Source organism: Sceloporus occidentalis, unplaced genomic scaffold (genome assembly GCF_023333645.1).
Source record: "Sceloporus occidentalis isolate IW3139 unplaced genomic scaffold, rSceOcc1.0.p SCAF_4, whole genome shotgun sequence".
Taxonomy (NCBI): domain Eukaryota; kingdom Metazoa; phylum Chordata; class Lepidosauria; order Squamata; family Phrynosomatidae; genus Sceloporus; species Sceloporus occidentalis.
This window is the reverse complement of record NW_028316984.1, coordinates 141400052-141422559: the sequence shown is the minus strand read 5'-3', so window position 1 is coordinate 141422559 and position 22508 is coordinate 141400052.

Here is a 22508-nt window from a genome sequence, read left to right as displayed (position 1 = left end):
TGGTGAGGGAATTACTGTTACACTACCTTGTATTTGTAGTGCTGATATTCCTTCTTAAGCCCAGAATGAATCTGGTAATATGAAGATATGGAGGGAGCTGAATGTCATATAAAACTTCATCCCCTTTATGTTTTAATGTCATCTGGCAAGAACCCAAGATGGGTAGTGGAAAAATAATAAAAATAAAAATAATAAAAGATGAGTTTGGAAATTATTTTCATGTATGTAGGGGAATGTTTGTTCAGGGCTTGGTGTAGCCTTAGGCAGGGTGAAATACTATTTTGAGTGTTAGAGGCCATGGGAATGTTCTTCCATCTCAAGCTATGCATGATTATCCCTCCCATGTTTCAGGAGATTTAAGAGGCAAATTGAAATAGCAGCATTCAGCACCTGGATACTGCTAATACTGATAATTATAAATATTATCAAAACTATAAAAGCTGTCCTTTATGTGTGCCAGCACATATATCAAGTAGTTTTCAGCATCCTGTAATGTGCTAAATGTGGAGAACTACAAAAGTTACTTTTTTGGGCCACAAATCTCGAAGCCTCTAGCTAGGATGGTAATTGATACAGTGATGCCAAGACATAATAATAATTTGTTCTAATGTCCTATATATATATATATATATATATATATATATATATATATATAGAGAGAGAGAGAGAGAGAGAGAGAGAGAGAGAGAGAAACCTCTTGAAGTAATTATTTAGGAAACAAGCTGATGCAGTATTTTTCTTGGAACTGGTTTCATTACTTAGAGAGATGTTATGTTTACCACAAAATAGTTTCAGGCAATGCGGACCATATCTAATTTTATCTTCCAGTAAGAGCAGTATTATCTCTCTCTTTCATGAGGAGGGAGGAGAAGACCATCTTGCAATAAATATTAAACATTTATTTTTGGAAAGCAGATAAGCTTGCATTGATTCATTTTCTTATTTAAAACTCTAGCATGGGGTATGATCTGTTACTGTGTTTTGCAGCCTCATGCCATTACCCCTCTTTGGAGGCTGCAAAGTGGGATTTTTTGCTTATCATTCTAAGGACCAGACTGAAACCGTACCTTTTCTTACTCTATATTTTGAATCAGAGCTTGGAAAGTTAATTTTTAAAAGAGAATTCCTTCTCATTATTCACTGCAGTATTTTGAGAGCAATCTATTGTCACTACTCATTAGCATTTAGAGAGCTACTTGTTAGTAGTTGCATTGACTGTTTCCTTTTAAAATATATGTTTGAGTACAATTTTAATGCACTGAAATGGTCCAGCTAAGAAAATACTAGATCATCTGAAGCTGTGCTGAATCCAAACCATTCACTACCAAAGAATGTTGGTCATTCCTTAGCACTGTCCTGGATGTGGTTTAACTTTGTTCCTGCATAGTGACTGCATCCCTGCACAGAGGGACATTTGGATGTAACAGACACATCACTTCCCTCACTCTGTCTTTTTTCAGCTGTTTCTTTTGGCTCCCTGCTGGCTGGTCTCTATCAGTAGAGCAGTTGTATTGGCAGAACCCTTTGCCAGCTAATCTCTGAGAAAGGAGAAGAGTAGTTCAGCCATAGAAGGCTAGTTCTATCATCACAACAGGCTTTTGTCTATTCATAACCGAGATAAAAAAAAAAGAACGTATCTCCCCATATGAAACTCCCAGCACTCTAAGGTCTTCAAGGAAAGGTTTTCTCTTGGTCCCATCACAATCACAGACTCATTTGTTGAAGACATGAGAGAGAGCCTTCTCAATGGCTGCTCCTACTCTCTTCTGCAAGAGGCTAAGCTGGTCCCCTCTTTGCACTCCTTTCTCCAACAGGCAAAAACTTTTCTTTCAAGCAGACTTTTAATATGTGATTGCGCCCAAGGAAGTTTCTTAATGGGGTGTTGCTTTGGTAGTTTTTTCTAGTGGTTGTATATTTCTAACCTAGTATTTTTAAGATACACACACACACACACACACACACACATACACACACACACTTTTATATTACTTTAGTATTTTAATTGTATTTTAAAATTGTGCTGATTTATTGTTGTTGTTTTTAATCATCTTTTGTAAGTTGCCTTGGATTCAGTTTGGGAGAAAGGCAGCATATAAATAAAATAAAATAAAATAAAATAGGATGTCACTCTTCACTTTCTAGAACACTTCAAGACAGATTTTTGAAATGGTATAAAACTTGAACATTTCCTGTCACAATGCCTCTCAAATGCTCTTCCAGAAGTTTTGATGAAATTACTTGTTGTATCAGTGACATGATTCTATATGTTAACTTCCTTGCATTCCTTCTGGAATGTAACTTGCTTACGTCCTCGTTACAAAAATAGATGACTCATCACAAACTGCATTAGTTGTACCATGTTATTTCCAGACTTTTGGGGGAGAGCGCCACACTTCTGGTGCATAAATTCTGCTTTCTTTCCTGAGTTCATTTGCAAAAAGGCAGATTTCCCTTCATCTACAATCAACTCTGCACCACTTTGTATTCTGCTGTGGCTTAACATCTTTTCTGACCAGAGATGGTCCCAGAACTGTAGAATTAACAAACAATGTGAAGTCTGTTGTGATAATACAACAACCCAAGGTTATTTCTGTTGTTTTTGTTTTTTTTTTTTTTTTGTGGGTTTTTCGGTCTATGTGGCCATGTTGTAGAAAATTTTCTTCCTGATGTTTTGCCAGCATCTGTGGCTGGCATCTTCAGAGAATGCTTTGCCTGGAAAAATTGGGTGTATATATACTGTGTGAACCTGGGAATGCAGGAGTGGTTTGCATGTGTATTGATCTGTGCTAATGCCAGCCACAGATGCTGGCGAAACATCAGGAAGAAAATTTTCTACAACATGGCCACATAGCCCGAAAAACCCACAAAAAAACATGGATGCCAGCCATGAAAACCTTTGACTTTGTTATTTCTGTTCTTCAACTCAACACAATGCCACTCAAGCACTGATACTGCCAACACTTTAAAACGTTATAGGTGTTATACTTCTTTCCACAAACACATATGATTGCAGTCCTTCTGACTTCTCTGTCTTCTGAAAGCCCTGTTGAAACCATCTGGGCAAAGATTTAAAGGCAATGAAAAACAAGATTGCCCAGCCAGCTGGAAAACATGGATGGTGCTTTCCTGGAACAGATGACAAAACTTTCACAAGGGCACGTCATAGTAATAATGCAGGACTTCACTGGTTCTGACACTGGCTGGAAGTCTGGCTCTGCTAAGAATGGAACATCCAATAAATTTTTAACATGTCTTGCTGACAACTTCATCTCCCAGAAGGAGGAACAAGGAGAACTGCTCTCTCTTCAACCTAATTCTAAGCAACAAGGAAGAACTGTTGATGAAGTTAAAATGGCAGGAACATTGAAAAAAAGTACCTGTGTCTTGTTGGAATTCATAGTGGGGGTTATAAAACTGATCTTAGCCAAATATGTATGCAATACTTTAGGAAAGCTTGTTTCAAAAAGCTCAGGTAAAATTTGGATAAAATTCCATGGCTTGACATTCTAAAGAGAAAGGAACATTCAAATCATTCATTTTTCTAGTAGGTAAGTCTGGCCATAGGCAGTCATTTCATAGCCTCAGTTCTTGGTTAATATGTTGGATGAAATATTGATCAGAATGAAGACTACAGTCAACATATCAAAAGAAGATTAGGAGTGGGGAGGGTAGCTATGAAAGAACTAGGAGAGATCCTAAAGTGTAAGTTATATAACTGAGCATTAAAGTCAGAATTGCCTAAGCCATTGTTTCCCCCTTCACCATGTATAGATGTGGGACTTGGACAGTGGGAAAAAAGTATATAGGAAGAAAATTAGATAATTTGAGATGTGGTGCTGGAGAAGAGTGCTGAGAATACTGTTATTGGCCAAAAAGACTAACAAATGGGTTCTAGAACAGATCAAGCCTGAACTATCCCTGGAAGCCAAGATGACTAAACTGGGGTGTAGTACTTTGTCCACATCATGAGAAGGCATGAATCATTAGAAACATTAACAATGCTAGGAAAGGTAGAAGGTAAGTAATAAGAGAGTAAAACTGATGCCAGATGATTAGATTCAATCAGGGAGGTCATGGGCCTGAATCTGCAAGGCCTGAGCAGAGTGGTAGAGAACAGGGAGTCTTGGAGATGTCTCAACCACAAGGTCATGATGAGTTGCAGGCAACTTGAGGCAGTTAACAACAACATTTGTAGGTAGTTTTGCTTCCTAGTTTTGTTTACAAGTTTATTCCTTTTACATCTTCTGACAATTTCAATGTTTTTAGAAAACTGTATTTAAGCATTTCCCCCTGCTAGCAACAACTTGGAAAAGGCCAAAGAGTATAATGTTTCAGCTTGTCATGGAGAGACAGGATGAAGTGGGGGAGGTGATCTGTTGAGCTGTGAGAGGCACTCACAGCTACAAGACCGAGCACAGTAACGCCATAGCCCTGGGACATTGGCCAAGCCTGCAATTAGCTGTGTCAGACTGGCAAAGCCTATAAATGTCATGGCCAAATTAGGAATGTCAGCTCCATCGTCTGCCAGGATGTAGCACGCATCTTTCTCTATTTGGCAGCTTGACATGAAGAAGGAATGCAAACTTGTGACAAAAAATCACAGCAAACTTAGTTTGGACTCTTGTCCTCCATGTCCCCCCCTCCCCCGTTGTCACTTCCAAACTTTTAGAAATGTTCATGATTAGTAAGTGTTTATGGGATAGCTTGTGATGGCATGAATTCACTTTGTCCAGTGGCAAAAGATTTGTTTTCAGAAAGAAATTGTATTTTATATTCATATGCCTGTAAGGAAGTCTCAAGGTTTTTCATAAATGACAGCATCAGCAATCTTGAGAAGCAACAAAGAGTAGGAGTTTCTTACCTTTTCTTACCAGTTTGGGGTTGTTGTTTTTTCCCCATTAAAATACAAAACAGTTGTAGTCAGTGGCTCAGGAAACCCTGAGGCTAATAACAGCTTTGGAGAAGGGAAAACTTTCATTGAAATTGTGGTCTGGGGAAAGGGGTTAACTCACCTATGCAGTGTAGCCCCAATTCTGATACACTCCAACCATGTACATCTGTTATTTACATTTTTGAAAACTACAAATTTTAATTGCAAGCAGAAAATTGGTTGGAAAATGCTCCCCAAGCAACCATTCTCTGCACCCGTATGCTATTAGAGCAATGGGGCTTTAGGCAATAAGGGTTTCCTGCATGGTTCTACCCTATATGAGCTGTTTCTAAAGCTTTCCCCATTTGCTCTGCCACTCGTTGTGGGGGTGTATCTAAGCAACCACACTGTGTGTGACCAAAGGACCCTCCAGATGTGTTTACAAGCATCTAGAAGACTCCTCTCTCTCTTCCTCTGTCCATCTCTCTTGCTCTCTTCCTCAATCCTCAAGATGGTGAGTGAAGGCTCTACTAAGCTCTTCCTTTTCTCAAAACTTTGCTGTAATTAATCAGGGCTTAGGCACTGCAGATAGATAGATAGATAGATAGATAGATAGATAGATAGATAGATGTACAATCATCAATTATGATTAGCAGGGAATCCATTCTGGACCTCTGCTCCCCCTGCGAATTGGAAAAACCACAAATATTGGAGTCTCATTGTTTTTAAGGGCCATGCCCTCCTGTGCATGAGCAGGCACACCATTTTGTCCATCCTGGCTTCCCATCCACAGAAATTCAAAACCATGAATGGGAAGTCAGCGAATCCGGATGGATGACTGTAATCACTAAAGTTTATAGCTATGAAACTTTCATACTGTCTGTTTGTCTGACTTTCCCAACTAGTCTAGAGACCCAAGAGATTCAGCACTTCCACATGTGAACTCTGCTAAAGGGGGATGAGTTGGAATCTACTTCTAATCCAACAAAATTAATAGCACAGGCAGTTTGGAAGTGGAAGAATCCTGCTATGGAGCTCTCTATAGTCTTCTAAATGAATTGGTTTCATTACCATCCTTGTATGGAGTGTCACTGCTTAAGCTTTAAGAGATATTGCATAACTAGAGATACCGGTATGGTCAAAGGAAATTCTACTATTAAAAAAGGGAATCAGTAGATTTGGAAAGTCAATAACAAAGCAGAGTGATAAATGTATGGATCAATAAGACACAGTCTGCAGCTCTACTAAAATGTATTGGAGCTGTCTAAGTCCACATGGTTATGTTTATTTCCTTAGTAGTTACAAACAAAATCATCCTAGTATATATTACCCCAAGTTAATTATGTTAAGGTAGAGAACAATGAGGAGACATTTCAGTGCTGGACTAGCATTCTGGAAGACCAGTGTTTGAATCCCCACTCAACTGTGGAAACCCACTGAATGACCTTAGGCAAATCACACTCTCTCAGCCTCAGATGAAAGCAATGGTAAACCTTCACTGAACAAGTCTTGTCAAGAAAAAACTGTGACAGCCTCCCCTTAGAGTCAACTTAAGTCAGAATAAACTTGAAGACATATAAGAGCAACAAATTCTGAGTCCAGGATATCAGTCATTACTGCATCTGAAGAAGTGAGTCTATATCCACAAAACCTCATGCTAAAAAAAAAAAACAGTCTTAAAGGTACTGATACATTCAATTATTATTATTATTATTATTATTATTAACCTTTATTTATAAAGCGCTGTAAATTTACACAGCTCTGTACATAAATTTTTTTTAGTCAGACGGTTCCCTGCCCTCAGGCTTACAATCTAAAAGACACGACACAAAAGGAGAAGGGAGTGGTGGGGGGGAATAGGATCAGGTCCAGCAGATCTTCTCCACCTCCGAGGCCTGGACCAAGGCAGATGGACTGGAGGAAGGGCTTGGCTTCTTGATGGATGGTTAAAAGGAGGCTTCCTGGGTCAGAGAGGGGCTCACCTCTGGGAATGTTTCTCTAAACAATATAGTCTTTAACTCAGTTTTGAAACTGGGTAGAGAAGTGATGAGGTGTGCATGTGGGGGAAGAAGGTTCCAGGAGTAAGGGGCAACAAGCGAGAAGGGATGAATTCAGGAGGGGGCAGTGGTAGTCCTATACTGTGACAGGAGACCTTGACTACAAGAGCGGAGGGTTCGAGTAGGAATGTAAGGAGAAAGAAGGTCAGATAAGTAAGGAGGGGCCAATCCATGGAGGGCTTTGAAAGTCAATAACAAAAGCTTGTACCGGATGCGGAAAGGGAAGGGGAGCCAATGAAGGGAGGATAAAAGAGGAGAAACATGGTCAAAGTGGCGAGTGGATGTGACAATACGGGCAGCTGAATACTGGACAGAGATTAAAGGATGGAGGTGTGAAAGAGGAAGCCCTGTTAGAAGGAGGTTACAATAATCTAGTCGCGAAACCACTAGGGCATGGACTAGAGTCTTGGCAGTAGAGTTTGAGAGGAATGGACGGATCTTGGCAATGTTGTGGAGAAAGAATCTACAGGCCTTGGCGGTGGCCTGGATCTGGGGAATAAATGACAGAGAAGAGTAAAAAATGAAGCCAAGACTGGGCTTGATGAACCGGTTGAATAGAAGTGTCGTCGACAGAAACAGAAAAGGAATAATGAAGGGTGGGTTTAGGTGGAAAGACGAGAAGCTCAGTCTTAGACATGTTGAGCTTCAAGCGCCGAAGCTGCATCCACTGAGAGATGGCAGTCAGACAAGAAGAAACTTGCTGTTCAAGCCCCATCGAAAGGTCAGGGGTGGAGAGATACAGCTGAGTATCGTCGGCATACAAATGATAGGAGAAACCAAAAGAGCTGATGAGTTTACCTAGAGACAGTGTGTATAGAGAGAACAGAAGGGGACCCAAGACAGAGCCCTGGGGAACTCCAACAGATAGCGGAACAGAGGATGAAGTCTGACCACCCGTGACCACTGCAAAAGATCTATCTGACAAGTAAGATTTAAACCAGTCGAGAGCAGAGTCGGAGAACCCAAGGTCAGAAAGTAAATCAACCAGGAGACAGTGATCAGCAGTGTCAAAGGCTGCAGACAAATCAAGAAGAATGAGAATAGAGTAGAGGCCGTTTGCCTTGGCCCGCAAGAGATCGTTTGAGATCTTGGTGAGGGCTGTCTCTGTAGAGTGCCGTGGGCGGAAGCCAGATTGGAAGGGGTCCAGGATGAAGTTGGCTTCAAGAAACTTAATACAGCGAGAATAAACGACCCATTCTAGGACCTTAGAAAGAAAAGGAAGAAGAGAAATTGGACGATAGCTAGACAAAGAAGAGGGGTCGAGAGAGGGTTTCTTCAGAATTGGGGAAACAAGAGCATGTTTGAAGTCAGAAGGGAAGGAACCTATAGAGAGAGAGAGATTAAAGATATAGAGGAGCGAGGGCAGAAGAGAAGGGGCTACAGAGATTAGGAGACGGGAGGGAATAGGATCAAGAGAACAGGTAGTAGGTTTGGAAGAATTTAGCAGCTTAGAGAGTTCATCCAGAGAAACAGGGGGAAACCCAGAGAGTTTATTAGTAGAAGGTACCAGGAGGTTAGTGGAAAATATGCCACGTGGAAAACAAAGACATGGATTTGCACAAATTTGCATATGCTAATTTATATGTAAAACTGCACATTTAAAAACAATTAATTTAATTGCAATATAATAGAGCTCACCACAGTAAGGAGCTATCTTCTTAGGCTGCACTGCAGAAATAATCCAGTTTGACACCACTTTAAGTGCCTTAGGTCAGTGCTGTGGAATGCTGGGAACTGTAGCTTTGAGAGACATTTAGTCTTCTCTCCCACAAAGCTCTGGTGCCACAACAAACTAGAACTAATAATAATAATAATAATAATAATAATAATAATAATAATAATAGGATTTATTTATATGCCACCCAATCACTGGGAATCTGGGCAGCTTACAACAGAGGGGATAATAGACAGTTCCCTGCCCTCAGGCTTACAATCTAAAAAGACACGACACAAAAGGAGAAGGGATTGGTGGGGGGGAGGGGATCAGGTCCAGCATTCTTCTCTCCCTCTGAGGCCTGGACCAAGGCAGATGGATTGGAGGGAGTGCTCTTCTTCTTCAGGCTAGCCCTGGTGGAACTGGGCCTGCCTGGTCAACTCCCTCGTGGGCCGGAGGATGATAGTTATGGAGGGAGGAGTCTCTTCTTCCAGGCTAGCCCTGATGGCGCTGGGCCTGCCTGGTAACTCCCTCACAGGCTGGAGGATGGCAGTTATGGAGAGAGGAGTCTCTTCTTCCAGGCTAGCCCTGATGGAGCTGGGCCTGCCTCCAAAAATTCCATAGCATTGAGCCATGGCAATTAAGTAAATGCGGTCAAACTGGATTATTTCTGCAGTACTGATTCAGCCTTAGACTGAGGGACCTTGTCACCAAGTAAACTGCTGCCTGCCCAGTCTATAGGCCTGCACTAATCGCAGATGGGAAACTGCAAGTACCTTGATCTTCTTCCATATGCTACTTCTCTGTTTGGGGTAAAAGTTATCTTCAAAGAGTGGACAATCCTGTATTATGATGGCTATTCTAATTAATCCCTGGATTTTTCATATCAGGCACCAAAATATATTAGGGAAACCATAGTTATAATCAGAACTTGAAAAGGTAACATTTCAATTCTCTACAATTCTTTATAATCTACAATTCTCATAAGTCCATAGTATATATGGATAACTGGGGAAGGCTGCTGGTTGTAGACCTAAAATGTAACTGTTGCACCCTCCGGATAACAATGCAATCTAAAAGAGTGGGGCAAGGGGATTGCTGCTCCCCATAAGAAAATTGCAGATGGTTCTTTTTGTAAATACTGATTCTGCAGTTCAGGCTTTACTTTTTTTTTTTAATGTGCTGGCGACCTAAATTTAATCTTACTGGAGGTTTTATCTTTGTCAGATATGCAAGTGCAAGGAAATCAATTCAAACCCAATATCCCTGTCTCAGCACCCTTCTCAGGCCCATTATTTACTCTTTTTGTTGGTCTGCTCAGATTTTAACTTCCTTGTGTAAGCTTCCATGTCGTCTTGTCTTTGGTACCACTATCAATCATCAAGACAGTGTGGAGTAAATAATTAATAATAATGAAACTTCTTTATTGGAAAGGACTTTTAACTACTTAGCTGCAAAAATATGCACAGTGTGTAGAAAAGCAGACTCACCATCATTCCTCAAAGTGCTCTTGTGTCCTGATGAGTCAGCTTTGTAATGAGGGAGATGCATATGGCTGTACCAAGAAAGGATCTATGAAAAAGAAATAAACTCAGAATCATTTATTGCAACATCTCTCTCTCTTTCTCTCTTGAGTAGAAGTAGCTTCATTTCCCCTCAACTTTCCCCTTAACTTAGCACTGAAATAGCACTGTCATATTGTCAAAGTGATAAAAAAGGCTATTGATAGAAAAAAAAGAGGAGGAACAGATAGATATGAAACTTTTATTTTAGGAAAGAAATTTTGAAATGAAGTTTCTAAAACACAATAATTCTGAGACTATGGTAATTTAATACAGATGATCTAATATTACTGCCATCACTCCTGTAGAGCTAAGTCATCTGGGTGGACCAAACATTTTGCTGAGGTGATGCAGCAAATCCAACCCCACCTTCGCCCAAGTCAAAGTACATAATACCCAAAGACAGTCAGGTTATTTTGACATGTGAGGCAGAAAATTCCACAAGGATCACTCACTAGTCCCACTCTGCTGGAGTACTGAGAATACCATGGACAGCCAAAAAAACAAACAAATGGGTCCTTAAACAGATAAAGACTGAAAACTCCTTGGAAGTCAAGATGATCAAATTGAGGCTGTTGTACTCTGGCCACATCACAAAAAGGCATGACTTATTATCAGCAAAGGTAGCAAAAAGAGAGGAAAACTGTATGCCATATGGATAGATTCAATCAGAGAGGTCACAGGACTAAGGAGATTATCAGACGAGTGATAGGAGCAAAGCTCGCCTTATCCTTCCATGGCAGTGATTGTGCAAAAGACATTCACATTTGACGTGCTGATCCAGTCATAAACCTGTCAGTGAAGTGGAATTACATTAACAGGTTCTTCCGTTAGTGCAAAATGAAGGGCAAGGATGGGACAATTCCACCTCACTGATGGGACAATGACAGGATCAGTGCAACATCATATGATAGTCTTTCATGTGATCACTGTCATTTGCACTTCCTGGAAGGGGCAATGTCTGCAACAGTGTGACATCTGCAATTGCTCAGAAAGTGCAGGACAATGATGGAGTAAGGACAGGACAAGGACGCGCTGTCCCCCGTATGATAATCTAAATGTGCAGGACTTTAGCAAGCAGTGGAGGACACAGAATCTTGGAGATACCTCATCCAGACAGATTTGACACAAGGGTAGTTAACAACAGCAACAACATGACATGACATTTTCCTTCAGTCCCCAATTTCTAGTATTGCAATGACTTAAAACTTAAGTTGAGCATTTAGAAATACAGTTTAGGCATCCAAAGAAAGGTAAACATAAAGGTTTCTCCTTTGACAAGGTTGTCAAGTTGTGTCCGACTGTAGACGGCAGTGCTCATCTCCATTACTAAGCCAAAGAGCCAGTGTTGTCAAAGACAACTCTGTGATCATATGGCCAGCATGATTGCACAGAACACTGTTTACCTTCCCACTGAAGTGGTACCTATTTATCTACTTGCCCTTTTACAAGCTTTCAAACTGCTAGGTTGGCAGAAGCTGAGACTAATGATGGGAGCTCACTCTGTCCTGCAGCACTTGGGCCTCGAACTGCCAACCTACTGATCTTGCAGTTCTCAGAGTCAGCATCTTAACAGCTGAGCCACTGCATCTGTTTTATCCAAAGAAAAGGGGTAGACAAAATTACTAAGAGAATATGAACACAGCAGAATGTAAGCGTTCCAGATGTGAACAACTTACAGTGTCTTGCTCTCTGTAATGCCAGAAATTTGGGGACAACAGGAAACCATCATTGGAGAAGGCAGGATTTTTATTAATAATGCCCTCATTACTCCCCTGTAGTTATACCCTTGCAAAGTGCTAAAAAAATACTTAGACTAGTATAACTTTCCTCCCACACACCTGATTAGGCAAGTGTATATCACCAAGAAGAGTCCAGCCATTGTTTTCTGTCTTAATGATAGCACAAGAGTGTAGGAGCATGTGTCCATGAATTTGGTCTGCCTTCCAATAAAGAAGCTCCACAAGTGCCCAAATAATAAAGTACAGTCAAACTGTTCTTCAATACCTTGTGGCTGAATGATTGACTGAGTGGATGCCACCAAAGCCTTTGCAACTGGGTACACAAGAATGATCCTTCTGTTCTGATAGTGTTGTGGAGACCCATTCACATACCTGCAGAATTCATATATATGAGCATCATGCAGGTGACAGTTTCTTTAAAAAGCAAGGAAGTTTTCTGCAGCATCTTAAAGAGAAACAGATTTATTTTTCCATAAGCTTCCACAGACAATATGAGGCTGCGTCTGTGGGATGAAAATTTTTCTTGGGCTGAAAATATACACAACATGCACACATGTGCATGTTATGGGCAGAAATAATAAATACTGAGGTCTGAGAGAAATTAAATGTGGAAAGCACATGCAGTGACAAACACATTTTTAACCGTGCCCTTGCTTTCATCATTTTATCATGATGGCACATACTGGTATGATGCCAAACACAAGTTGTGCTGTAATTCACTCTACTACTAAGCTTAACTATATGAAACTGAAACAACCACATTTTCCGTCCTCATTTAACCCTGCCCTTCTGTTATTTCCCAGTATCAGTTTTTAGACTAAAATCTTTTGGAAGCAAGGACATTTCCTCTTATCATTAGTAAGTATCATAATACTAAATACACACTGATAATACTAAATCTATATTAATATAGAGAATGTCTCAGTGCCTGTCTATGTCAACCATATCTCACTAGAACATCATAACTGATGCTTAAAATGTGACAAGACTGTTTTTAGCTGTCATCCAAGATGCAACACCCAGTTTCGGGTTGAAATTCCAAACCAAGGACAGGGGGGATGCTAGAAGCAAAAAAGGAACACCCATATCATATCAAGATGTTTGGGTATGTGTCACAAAAGTCAACTGTGTTCTTGTTTGTCATCACAGTTGCAATCTGAAAAGTTGAAATTCCAAACATAGGTCTCATTAGGTACAACTAAGGGTACCCAGCTATAACTAATGAGGAAATCATAGCAAGTGTCCCATATTTTGACTGCATATTTGGTTGTCATCCCAGCTGCAATGTCTGAAAAGTCAAAATTCCGGGTGGGAGGACCCAGTAGAAGCAAAATGGGGCTAATAATAATTATTTGAAAATCATAGTAGATCCTTCAAATTTGAGGGGGGAAGTATTTGTTTTTAATGTTGGCCAACCTGTAGTGTCCAATTTCAAGTCAAAAATCCAAATGCGGGATGGCTGGGTCTCAGAAGCCTAAGGGGGCTGCCAAAACTCAATGTAAAATAGTTTTTAAAGGGCTAGAATGTAGTCAAAGGCTTTCTGGGGCATTACTGTTAAGATCCTTGAGATAGCTCTCTGGGGCATTAAAATTAGATTCCTGAAGTTTGAAAAGGGGGCAGGAAAATGGGAGTGGGCTCGCCGAAGTACTACTGGTAAAATTCCTGAGGCAAAAAAGGAGAGGGGAACAGAAGACCCCATGGAATCCCTTTGGAGCTATTAGGCATGGACCAGGCAATGCCAGATACAGTTCAACTAGTAACTAATAAAGAAGTTTATGGAATATGAAATGGGCTGCTGCGGATAGAGAAGAGAGGACACACAGCTTCAACCTGAGTTCCTTTGACCATGTCAGCTGTTTCCCAAAGCTGCTTCTCCAAGCCTCATTGCTCGCAGCAGTCCTACTTCCCTGCTTTCTGTGGATTCTTCCTTCTGGATAAATAACTTCATCCCCCTCCCAATTCTTTAAGCTTGCAATCCCAATTCATTTATTTAGCTCCATGCATTGATTGTGTGGACGAGTTCTCTCTGTGTGCATGCTTTATATTTCTTCCAATAAAAGTTCATATATTTTCACATGCTTGGTGTCTATGTCAGTTATTACTGCTACAGCTGGTGCTGGATCCTGCACATTATGTTAGCCCCCTCTCACATGGCCAGGTTGAGTGTTCCCCAAACAAATTAAAAATAGATTGCTGTTGTCAGTGGAGGCTCTACTAGCCCCACACATTTAGGGTAACACAACTGTTTTTGAATGGCTACTATACTTTGTCTCCTTTTCTTGCCATCTTGTTTTCTTGAGCAAATTGCTAATTATGGATTATTTCATTTCCACTAGAGTGAGGGGGGATTTTTTTTTTGGGGGGGGGGGTCTTAGCATCTCAGCTTTGACCTCTTTCAGAACTATTTTCTTACCAGAAGAAAGCTGCTTCTTCCATGTGACCTATTTCTATCAGAACCAAGTTGTGTAAGCATTCCAGGCATGAGGAGGATATATTGCACTACATGGCTGTCGGAACGGAACAAGGAGGAAACTAGAAATCTCATGAGTAATTAATTGCCATGTGATCTATTATGAATATTACTTGCCATTTCCAAAGCACTTTTCAAGGATGTCCAGATGGCTGCTTCCTACACTCACAGTTGGAGACTGGAGTGTAAAACCAGCAAGAGAGAAAAGTGTCACAGAGAACAGCAAAACCCAAATACACCCCTTCTTCCTTCTCCCTTCCCCCTCCACTTGACACTCATAAGCAAGATCAGGGGCTTGCCTGGTTATAACTTTCATAGGTAGAAGAGAGGCTAAGGACATTTGGGCAGGAATATGACTAGGAAAGTTCAGTGCAAGCACAACAGGAGGATACAAGATAGGACGGGGTGGTGTGGGATAGGGGTGAAGTGGCAATGGCAAGAGAAGCGAGCAGGTGATCAGTAGTAAAGGAATAACAATAGTGGAGTTCACCTAGGGGCACCCATTTCTGATTTTGGTATGCTGGGGAAAGATTCTCAGCAAGGTCCCTGCTTCAAGATATTCAAGGTCAAATTACAAAAAAGTAGTATTGTTGGGTTTGGTTCATTGGGTTTTTGATTTTGTTTTGCTTTGCAAGAACAGTAGTTGTGAGTACATTAAAAATAGATTTATGGTAACTTTAGTTGTTAGCAAGACAAATCAATCATCCCTCCATTTTATTAAAAAAGGCAATTTTTGCTTCTGTTGTGCTTACTGAATACATATTGTCCCATTTGTTGTTATCTGCTGTCAAGTTGGTTTCAACTTATGACCACCCTATAAATGAGAGATTCCCAAGTCCCATTATCAACAACACTCCTCAGATCTTGCAGGCGCATAGCTGTGTCTTCCTTGATTGAATCTATCCATCTAGAATGTAGTCTTCCCCCTTTCCTACTGCATTCTACCTTAACAAACATAATTGTCTTTCCTAGTGGATCACGTCTTCTCATGATATGTTCAAAGTATGACAGCCTAGGTTTAGTCATCTTGACTTCCCGGGAGAATTCAGGCTTGATTTCCTCTAGGACCCATTTATTTGCCTTTTAAGAAGTCCACAGTATCCATAGAACTCTTCTTCAGCACCACATTTCAAGGAAGAAGATAAGAAGAAATTCATTTTCTCCCTATCAGCTTTCTTCCCTGTCCATCTTTCACAACCATGTGTAGAAATTGGAAACACAATGGTATAGACATTCCTAACTTTAGTATTCAATGATATATCTTTACACTTCGGGATCTTAGAATCACAGAATCACAAAGTTGGATTGTTCAGCATATAAGTTAAATAGATAGGTTATAAAAATAAAGCCTTGCTTGACCACCTTCCCAACTGCAAACCATTCCATTTCTCCATAGTCTGTCCTAATGGTAGCCTCTTGTCCTGTAAACAGGTTATTCAGCAGAACAATCAAATTTTTTGGCACAGCCATTTCTTTAAGAGCAATCTAAAGTTTTTCATGATCTATACAACCAAATGCCTTACCATAATCTATAAAACACAGGCTGATTTTCTTCTGAAATTCTTCGGTGCATTCCATTATCCAATGTATTTTTGCAATATGATATATAGTGCCTCTTCCTGTCCCAGCTTGGAAATCTGGCATTTCTCACTCATGGCAGCTCCATGATGATTTACTGATGAGAGAAGCGTGCGGAGGCGTGAACCCCAATTGTAGGTTCATCTTCAAGTGGTTCTTCCTTGAATGAATCTGTCATCCTTTCTTCTCTTTTATGTAGTTCTGTGTATTGTTTCCCTGTCCACTTTAGCTCACTCACCTCAAGTATTGCAATGTTTATACATTCCTTTCCTTGATTTTCTATGTTTAGTTTCACAGATTCACGCTCCTCACATTCCAAGTTCCTATGATATGTGTTGTGCAGCTTCAGACTTTCCTTTTACTTCTGAGCATGTCAATAAAGGCATGCCCTTTCAGTTTGAGTCCAGTTGCATCATTAACCATGTAGCACCATAGTCACTACTGAGTGCCTTCCTACTAGAAGTCTCATCTTCTGACACTATCTCTGGTTTCATCTTGGATTGGCTCATCATAGGGTTTTCATTGTAAAAGAGATTCAAAAGAGGTTTACTGTGCCTTTCCCCCCGCAGTACTAACAAGTGTTAGCTATGGTGTTACTGCCATTGACTTTGAGAGATCCTCTGTCTCCCTTTATATTGTTACTGCCTGGTAGCTGTTTGGCACATTTAGTCTGGTTCCACAGCAAAAGCCTGTTTGATATGGGAAACCCTTGCCCCACAGGAGCATGCAGGTCCACTGCCATGGAAAGACAGTGTCATGGTGGGAAAGCTCCATTATTCAAATGCTATATTTTATTTAGCAATTAACAGTCAATATAGATAGCCAGTGACTGGTGCTTCTGAAGAAAAATTATATGAGGTTTGCACACTGGTGGGGAGGGAGAATCACAATTCACCCCTTGATTCATGGATAGTGCCCACATGCTAAAAATACCAATTGTTGATCACCTTTTTTCTGCTTCCTTGAACAAGTGGCCTCTGGCAATCAGACACCAATCAGACCAGGGCAAACACATATGTCACAGATAAGCATAATGGAAAGGTGGCAGAGCAAGGATAAGGACTGTCTATAATAACATCTCTGCAGTCACACAGCCATCTTATAAACCCTCTACCAGGTCCTGGCAACCATGAAGAATGCTGTTTCCAGTTCTTACAATCAGAGCTGTATGAGATCTACCTCTTGAGGTCATATTATTTTTACAGAAAAATAGGGGAGGAAAACTCTGAGTCATTCTGGCTGGAACAGATCAGTGACAGGCAAAATTAATTTCTATCAACCAGTCTTCCAGTGCAACTGAGTCTTGGCTGAGACTAGCCTTGGGGCAAAATGTTGTGCTCTATCATTTTCCTGGTTGTCTATTGCTCCAGCAGTTTCTTTCTTGGTGGCAAAAGATATGGTGGAAGGGAGGGTGAAGATCTGGCCAGAAAGCCAGCTGTAGAACTCAATGGAATTTTCTTCTGAGTAGACATGTGTAAGGTATAACAGTCCAACATCTGTAGAGCCAAACATTATCCACCCCTGCTTTTGACACTGTGTGACGGAAGACCTCTCACTCCTTGATTTGTTAAAGGTACGCAAGAACCAGGCAAACCTTCCATGACTGTTAAATTGGTTCTAAGCAAGGTATAACCAACAGAGTTAACCTGATTAATTTCAGTAATATTACACAACCCCAAATTCATTCTTCTCTGGTTTTTCACCCGAGGTGCCAGTAGCCGTTTACTTTAATCTTTTACAAAGCCAGCCGGGACCTATTGTTTATTATTTTATCAGCTGAATCTGGAAAAAATGTTAGGGATGATTTGCAGGATGAAATATTTTCTAGCTGAAGGAATGTGAACACAGGAGCATGTTTGATTCTCTACTTTGCTGTGGCTGTGTTTTGTTAATATTGCATGGTTGGCATGAAACTTTAACTTGAGAAATGCCTCTGGGAATTGCACTTTTATGGTTGACTTGAAGAGTTACATCCTCACTAATTGGAATAGTCATTCCACCTGCTGATGGAGCAGCTAAGGCAACGTAATATATTTTATACACTCACTTACTAAATGCTTTGTTTATATTCTGGGAAGTTGAGAGATATGAATGTATTTTTTTATGGATTGCAACATGCAACACAGTATTGCAAGCTTTCTGTTGTACTTGCACTTAAATACTTCAAGATAGTACAGGCAATCTCTCTGTCAATGCCAAGTATCAATTATTTTGCACTATTACTGTATTCATAATTACTATGGTCAGCTTGTCACCTGGTGGCTAGCCATCTGGGGATAAGCTGCTCTGTTCTTCAGAGGATCTTCAGATAGTAGAAAAGTACAACTCTTGGTGCTATACTTGAAGCCTTAACACCTTGAATGTATTTTCCAGAGCTGGTGCTTTGCTCACATAGCCTCCACAAGCCTAGGGCCTCCCCTTTTTGGGTTCATGAAACAATTAAAATCCATGGCCCACCTGACAGAGTTGCTGTGAATCTGATAACTACAGTAACGTCACCCTTTCACACTGAAAATACTGTAAAAATACTTCATCTGAAAGTCAAGTCCCATAAATTTGAAATAAAGAAATGAAACACTAATCTGTAAACTCTGTGGTACAGAAAACTTTTAAACATAGAAAATGAAATTTTCCTCCCTCACCAATATACATCTTCTACCTCATTAACATTTTTTAAACCAACACTTACTATTCTCATAGTACTGTTTTGCCTTCTAAACAATTATGTCTGGGTATGTGAGTTTTTAAAATCTCACTTCACATTTCAATGCCTTCCCCCCTAACAATTTTTTCCTAAGGGAAAGAACTTCTTGCACTGCATCTGTCTATTAGCTTTTAAGTATTTCAGTGCCAAAAATACTTCCAGTTCAGTAACCCAATTATTCTGGTGAAGATTGGAAAGAGGAAGCAAAACATGTGGAGACAACTATACTCCTCTGAAAAAGAATCAATTTTTCAGCAGGCTCATGCTTCAGCCAAATGCACATCATACCTTACATTTCCTCTCATAGAAACTAGAAACATGAAAGGGATTATTTATGTCTTATCCTCTGAAGATCACTGTAAAGGGATTATGCTTTTAAATTCTTAGTCCTGTATATACTGTATATTATTATTTGCATTCTAAATTGTAATACATCTTTTTGTGAAACACTGAAGGTGGCTTCTTAACACTGCCCTTTGGCAGTTTAATAGAGATGCTATGGCTCATAGTCAGGATGGACCAAGACTTTTTAGTGCTAGAGGCCCTGCAGGAAAAGGAGCCTGCCATTATCCATATGAAGGTGAGACAAAAATCCCACAAGCAACTCTCTCCATCCCTGGTATAGTGACAACACATTAAAGGAGTAGCAATTTGCTTCCTTTTCACAATTTCCAAAATCTTTTGGCTTAGGTGGCCTCTTCACTCTGCCTAATAGCAGGGCTGGCTAGGCATAGGTTCAAGACAACACCCCCTCTGTCTCTTTCTCCAAGAGGATCTTTCCCTCACTCACTGTTACCACCTTTGTCTATTTGCTCTCTCACCTTCATGATAAACCCACTCAGCCAACTTCAAGGTAAGATTAATGGAGGATGCTGCACCCATCTTGTTACTGCTCACTTCTTTATAGAGAGGGCATGTGAACAGGTAGTTATAGCCAACCAAGAACAGCAGCTGGGTGAAAAGGCTCCAGAGACTAATGGTGGCCCACTCTGTTGGGCAATGGGCCTTGGCAGATTCCCAGTGATGACAACCCTTTTATGGGCCAGTGGTTTTCAAATGTTCTACCATCTGATAAAGATATTGTGCTTACCTGCAGCTATGGTTCTCTGAATGATCTTCTATGAACACACATATGGTTTCCTTGCATCTTCAAGGAGCTGGTGCAAACCTTTTAGAGCTATGATTTTTGGCAGTCCTCCTCCTCTCTGGCTACTTTTGTGTGCTACAGGCTCCTGCCAATTGCCCTCAGTTCTAGGTCCACCACAGTGAATGAAATGAGAGGCCTAAAGGGCAGGGAACACTCTTGAGGGGAATAGGGAGGACTGCATGATGTCCATTGAAAGAAGTGCAGTTACAGGAAAACAACCTATTCTTGTCCTTTGTGGTCTCCATAACTCACAATATGGAGAGAGCAAATAGCACTACTTAAATAAAGAGGGGTGTCATAGGAAAATAGAACACAAGATAGTTCTTCTCAAACTAGCATCCCTCTGGGACCTGGTGCCTATCAATTATTTTAAATAAAAATACACCCCCTTGTGAAAGCTGTTGAAGTACCAACTCATCTGGAAGAATATCTGGAAAGACTGTTGGGTGTAGCTCTTTTGGCCAGTTGATATACCAGTCATTTGGTGACAAAACTGGCTAGATATGGGTGAGCCTTTCAGAGTACACAAAAAACTGTGCTGAGAATTGAAAGGATTTAGTGTAGTCCGAGTAGAAAGCTAAGGCTCTATGGATGAATGCTGCCTTCTTCCCAAAGCTGGTGTGGGCATAGATATTGAGGCATATTGTATAATATGCTGAGGCATGTGGAAATATGAGAGTACTTTAAGAAGGAAGGAAATGTCTAGCTTCAATGCTACCTTACCTTTGTGGAACCGTTATTAGGGTTCATCACGACAAAAAGCATTTAATTTACCAGCCTTTCATGCCAAAGTGACTCACAGAAGAAAGGCAAAGGTCACAGGTTGCCATGCGTTCAGATGATTTGTCCTTAAAAATTAATATGACTATAGGAAAATTCTGTGAAGGCAGAAGAGACAAAGTTTCAGGATATTGAAAAAGATTTATTCTTGCAATTAGCCCGATGCGTTTGGATCTAGTAAAATTTAATGACATTTTTCAGGGGCTGTTAAAAGACATACCCCTGACTTTCCACTGTGCTGTAGAATTGCTACAGTAATGATGTCCTTGGTACATGTTGAAAAAAGTGGTACAGTAGAATGCTCTGCTCCCTACTTCCCAAACTATCAGTTGCCAGGCATAAGCTTTGAAAATATGCTTTTTGGAGTCCCAGTAAGTAGGTTTAAAGTTTCGCTGTAAGCAATACTTTGTCTGTATACGTTTATTTGAGTTAATTTAAAACTGAGACATTTTAAATACATCTTGAGGCAACGTATAATATATACACTGAATTGATATTTCAATTTGTAACTTGTCTCCTGTTATAATTTTTGGTTCATGTATTGGCTCTTTTCTTTCTTTTATCTTTACAAGTCCCTGAAGAAGGCCATTACATATTACTAGGCAGAAACACATTGGACTAATTGCAAGAATCATACTATTGGCCAAGATAGTTGAGGCTTCTGGGAGTTTCAGTTCAAAACACCAGGAGCAATCTCTGCACTATATAGAGGGCACATCCAAGGTTTGGAGGTGCATACCAGTGTGCAGGCTGACCCCAATGTGAAGTGTTCTATAAAGAATGCAAGGAAGTGGAAATGCCACATAGTCAGCATGAAGCATCCATGGAAACATTAGATATCAGATACTAACTTCATTGAGGACCAGCAGGAAAAGTGAGGTCACCGACTGACTGTGCTGATCAAGGCCAAATAGCATTCTCCAGTGCAAAGGTGTGGGGCTTGGTCTAGATGTTCCTGTCTCATGAAATTCTGGCAGTGGACACACTTATCCACTATGTGGGTTTCCCCAAGCAGCTCAGGCAATGGGAGTAACCATTAGAAACTGGATTTTCCCCCTCCTCAACACATTCACCTCTTGAAATATTGACTTGAGACCATAGGCCCCCTAACATGGCAGTAATAAAAGACTAAGTGTCACTTAGTGGAGGAAGATGAGACAATGATGGAGGTAATAAAAGATGGATGATAGAAAGTGGGAAAGGAAGACAAAGATCTCATTTTGAGATCCCACTTTTTGTGGCCAGGGCAAAGGAACTCAGGGGAATTGGCAGGAACCAGTGCCATGGAAAAGCAGAGGGAAGTGGTGCTCCTAACCAAAATACAGACCAGGTATGATGGGGTGAAGAGATACCACATATGTGTGAGTCACCGAGACAAGTTAAAGAATCCAGCATGTGTTTTATATAAGTCCGTTGTGCTTTATGGGATCCTAAGGCATATTATACATCCTAAAATGCATAACCAGATCATACCATTTACTGGTCATGACACTTTATAATGTCTCCACATAATCTTGCTTTTTCTAGAACTATCCAAGTATTAAATGGACTAACATGAGTGTGATCTCAGCAACAATCTAGAAAAACAGGAGGTACACTCTTATGTCCTGAATAAAAATATCCTCAAACTCAGGAATAGTTTTGCATGAGAGCAGCTTGAGGGGAAACTCACTAGAAAAGATAGTTTTTCATGTTCAAGAAGAACATAAATTCAGAGACGTTTGACTTCAGTATATGTAGATTGTGATACCAGGAGTATTGGAATCTGAAGGATAAGAACTTGGTGTCTGTTGTTATTTCCATTTTCCAAGCAGTTGATCAAACAAATAAAAGACAACCATACTCTCATGTGCATGAAGATTTTTTTTTCTCTCCACATACTCATGGGGTTCCCCTGAGCATGTACCAGAACAGTTTCTCCTTCAGGAAACCTTTTCCCAAGCC